This window comes from Seriola lalandi, unplaced genomic scaffold (genome assembly GCF_002814215.2).
Source record: "Seriola lalandi dorsalis isolate HSWRI2012SDOR001 ecotype SW California unplaced genomic scaffold, Sedor1 jcf7180002054953, whole genome shotgun sequence".
Taxonomy (NCBI): Eukaryota; Metazoa; Chordata; class Actinopteri; order Carangiformes; family Carangidae; genus Seriola; species Seriola lalandi.
The window spans coordinates 18,208-23,063 of NW_019525504.1; the positions used below are offsets into that span (position 1 = coordinate 18,208).

Sequence of the window (4,856 nt, forward strand, 5' to 3'; positions counted from 1 at the left end):
CTGACACATTAAAATAACAGTGTCAGCCTACTTACTTCTGTACCTTTCACAAGCTATTTGATCCAAATAAACCCTTCATCACGTCCTGAGTTTTTCAATTCAACTTTATTTACATAGCCCCAAAAAGTCCCACTGCAATAGAAAGAAACCTGGCCAAGATAGCATTAGGGTGTTTTATATATATCAGTGGCGATTGCTCTAAGACTGCAAGGGAAGCTCAACTTCAGGATGACATTTCATTGACTTCTTTGGATCTGAATACTCACGTGGGCTGTGTGTGTAAAGACTCGCTGCTTTGCACATGATGCCTCGTCTCCAAGAATAGAAGTCTACTGGAGCTGTCTCTTATACACATCTATGAGTCCCTTTTTGATTGACAGCGAAATGAGCGAATCAGCGATCTTGAAGTATAAGCATCGACCGGAGCAGTTTTCAAGTTTTTCATTCCGTTGTTCGGAGTTGATTTGGAGACGTTACTGACTAACCCTTACCCTACACATTTTATGATGTAGGCTGAAAATGAGCTACCCTCCTTATAAGACCAGCAGCCGCCACTGATATACATATATATATATTCAAATTGCTTCAGATACATAGATACTTTATTTGTCCCCTAGGGAATATATATAAAAATATATCCTCTAGAGGACAAATAAAGTATCTATCTAGGGGACAGATAAAGTATCTGCATATCTGCAGTAATTGGAACTCAATGGCCTCTCAACAAAAACAATTACATGTCTCATTCAACACATTCATTATGATGCTCTGAAAATTTTCAGTAGATATAAGTTTGGCTAATTTTACATCTTTCTGAAGGTTATTCCATGTCCAAGGTAATAATAAGATAATTCAGTTCTGTGAAAACTCAAGGTACATTAAAAAGTGACAACCTAGAGTGTAGCTGAGAGCTGCCCTAGCTTGAGGCAGAAGGGGTAGAAATCAATGGCATGTGTTAACTTTCAATGATAGGCAAGAAAAACCAAGCAGACAAATCCTTGGACGGTAATTGTGAAGAACAGGGTAGATGCAGGACCTTTGGCCTTGAGGAGTCATAGCATTTATTTACTGACAAACACAAATACATGCACTGTATGTTCACAACTATAATGATAACTGCTAATTAACTAGCTAACTCTCTGCTCTGGATGTCAACATCACCAATCTCTCTCTTTCGATTTCTCTCAGCTGCAATGCACACAACTTATATACTAGGTTATTCCTGAAAATAGCTGCTCTACTCCTGTAAACATATTCTGTCTCAAACTACTCAGACTGACTGCAGAGGCTGAGCAGTGTTTTGGTGCGTGATAAGCAGTCAAACCCGTCAACGTATTTGTCAATGTGGACTTGAGGATGACAGTTCATTGACTCCTTTGGACCAGAGTGCTCACTTATTTGTCCACTGGGCTGGTGTGTAAAGACTGACTGCTTTGCACACGATGCCTCGTCTTCAAGAATAGAGGTTTACTGGAGAATGTGGGCGTCGATCCCACTACCTCTCGCATGCTAAGCGAGCGCTCTACCATTTGAACTAATTCCCCTGTGCCGCCAAACACATATACGTATTTGCCAAACTTAGTCACAGAAAACCATAATGGCTGAGCAGAGTTTTGGTGCGTGATAAACAATAAAACCCATTAATGAATTCGTCAATGTGGACTTCAGGATGATATTTCATTGACTTCTTTGGATCTGAATACTCACGTGGGCTGTGTGTGTAAAGACTCGCTGCTTTGCACATGATGCCTCGTCTCCAAGAATAGAAGTCTACTGGAGAATGTGGGCGTCGATCCCACTACCTCTCGCATGCTAAGCAAGCGCTCTACCATTTGAGCTAATTCCCCTGTGAAGTAGCTCCTTAGTTTTACCAAGTTCTTTCCAAGTACATGTCACAGCAGATAAATGGGGAGAACATTTGGGATAGAATCTACTATTGTTGACATGGAAACATTGTGGACTAAAGAAAACTCTATCCCGACGAGGATGGGATTCGAACCCATGCGTGCAGAGCACAATGGATTAGCAGTCCATCGCCTTAACCACTCGGCCACCTCGTCCTCTGGCAAACAAGCTTCAAAAGAAAACGCCGGTCCGGGTCATGAACTCAGGGGCGTGTCCAGGTAAACGCCTCAGGTTTTAACGTAGGTGGGGGGACATTTGAGAGCTTAATTTAGCCCTTATGCCTATTAAATTGAGTCTGTCAGACTACAAGGCTTGTAGTGTTATTATGCTGCCCTCATCAATTACAGGAGAATCACATCTTCAGCACCTGTGACTACAAATTGAAAAGACCAAGTTTGGTCTCAGACACCACCTATGTTAAAATAGAGAAACCATCCCTCAACAGAGGAGGAGGTCTCAGACACCACCTATCTCCAATTTACAATGCTGCCCTTTCATCCCTTCCCAGGAGACTCAACAATCTAGCCTCCAAGAATAACAACTGTTCACAAGTAGCATGTGACTCCAACGACTGTCGTTATAACACAATAGAGCACTAACGAAGTCGAAACCAATTTTCCACCAATGACAGTCATGCAAACGACTTTCGTTGACACTTGGAGCACAAAAGGGAACCAGTGACATCATCATCCTTGTGAACGCCCACAAGAGGTTAAATACCTGGGTCTCCACACCAGAAAGTAGGACCAGTCCTAGTCTGGTCAGATGCATACAGAACTGATGAAGCCTCTTGGATGAAAGGTGAAACGTCTTCACAGACAAATAACCTAGTCCAGTTGTTTTCGATTTAAAAACTCCTTTAGGATACTATGACCTGGACAAATGAGAATATACACAGGCTTAGTTTTACCAAGTTCTTTCCAAGTACATGTCACAGCGGATAAATTGGGAGAACATTTGGGATAGAATCTGCTTTTGCTGACATGGAAACGTTGTGGAATTGCCGCAACAATACATTTCCAGAGTTGTATAATTCTGTCTAGGAGTCGCATTAATCCTGTGCAGTGTTTCAATGTCTTATAAGCATCCAATCAAATAGACGTATTTGCCAAACTTGGTCAGAGAATAACTTAAAGGCTGAGCAGTGTTTTGGTGCATGATAAGCAGTCAAACCCATCAATGTATTCGTCAATGTGGACTTCAGGATGACAGTTCATTGACTCCTTTGGACCAGAGTACTCACTTATTTGTCCACTGGGCTGGTGTGTAAAAACTCACTGCTTTGCACACGATGCTTCGTCTTCAAGAATAGAGGTTTACTGGAGAATGTGGGCGTCGATCCCACTACCTCTCGCATGCTAAGGGAGCGCTCTACCATTTGAGCTAATTCCCCTGTGAAGTAGCTCCTTAGTTTTACCAAGTTCTTTCCAAGTACATGTCACAGCAGATAAATGGGGAGAAGATTTGGGATAGAATCTACTATTGTTGACATGGAAACATTGTGGACTAAAGAAAACTCTATCCCGACGAGGATGGGATTCGAACCCATGCGTGCAGAGCACAATGGATTAGCAGTCCATCGCCTTAACCACTCGGCCACCTCGTCCTCTTGCAAATAAGCTTCAAAAGAAAACGCCGGTCCGGGTCATCAACTCAGGGGCGTGTCCAGGTAAACGCCTCGGGTTTTAACGTAGGTGGGAGGACATTTGAGAGCTTAATTTAGACCTTATGCCTATTAAATTTAGTCTGTCAGACTAGAAGGCTTGTAGTGTTATTATGCTGCCCTCATCAATTACAGGAGAATCACATCTTCAGCACCGGTGACTACAGGTGTAGAATTTTTCACCCTGCAAACCGACAAGTAATCTTAACTAGGTTTTCAAACAACTTCCTTGAAGACAGGTGCACTTGTTTTTTGGAGCTAAATGAAGTGAGAATAGCATATTTATGATGTTAACTATCAATCCGCATAGGAAACGCCAAGCGGATTGCCGCAACAATACATTTCCACAGTTGTATAATTCTGTCCAGGAGTCGCATTAATCCTGTGCAGTGTTTCAATGTCTTATAAGCATCCAATCACATAGATGTATTTGCCAAACTTTGTCACAGAATAACATAAAGGCTGAGCAGTGTTTTGGTGCCTGAAAAGCAGTCAAACCCGTCAACGTATTTGTCAACGTGGACTTCAGGATGACAGTTCATTGACTCCTTTGGACCTGAATACTCACTTATTTGTCCACTGGGCTGGTGTGTAAAGACTCACTGCTTTGCACACGATGCCTCATCAAGAATAGAGGTTTACTGGAGATTGTGGGCGTCGATCCCACTACCTCTCACATGCGAAGCAAGCGCTCTACCATTTGAGCTAATTCCCCTGTGAAGTAATGGCGCTCCTTAGTTTGAGCAACTTCTTTCCAAGTACATGTCACAGCGGATAAATTGGGAGAACATTTGGGATAGAATCTGCTCTTGTTGACATGGAAACGTTGTGGAAACGCCAAGCGAATTGCAGCAACAATACATTTCCACAGTTTCATGAACTCAGGGGCGTGTCCAGGTAAACGCCTCAGGTTTTAACGTAGGTGGGGGGACATTTGAGAGCTTAATTTAGCCCTTATGCCTATTAAATTTAGTCTGTCAGACTAGAAGGCTTGTAGTGTTGTTATGCTGCCCTCATCAATTACAGGAGAATCACATCTTCAGCACCGGTGACTACAGGTGTAGAATTTTTCACCCTGCAAACCGACAAGTAATCTTAACTAGGTTTTCAAACAACTTCCTTGAAGACAGGTGCACTTGCTTTTTGGAGCTAAATGAAGTGAGAATAGCATATTTATGATGTTAACTATCAATCCGCATAGGAAACGCCAAGCGAATTGCAGCAACAATACATTTCCACAGTTGTATAATTCTGTCTAGGAGTCGCATTAATCCTGTGCAGTGTTTCA

The 4,856-nt window shown here is 42.4% G+C and overlaps 2 non-coding genes across 2 annotated transcripts; both read right to left on the bottom strand.

Annotated features, from left to right (window-relative positions):
* Positions 1-1,978: 1,978 nt before the first annotated feature.
* On the bottom strand, positions 1,979-2,060 carry trnas-gcu (transfer RNA serine (anticodon GCU)). Its single transcript has one exon. It is a non-coding gene; the product is annotated as a tRNA-Ser (tRNA).
* Positions 2,061-3,429: 1,369 nt separating this feature from the next.
* Positions 3,430-3,511, bottom strand: trnas-gcu (transfer RNA serine (anticodon GCU)). The gene has a single exon. It is a non-coding gene; the product is annotated as a tRNA-Ser (tRNA).
* Between the last annotated feature and the right edge of the window lie 1,345 nt (positions 3,512-4,856).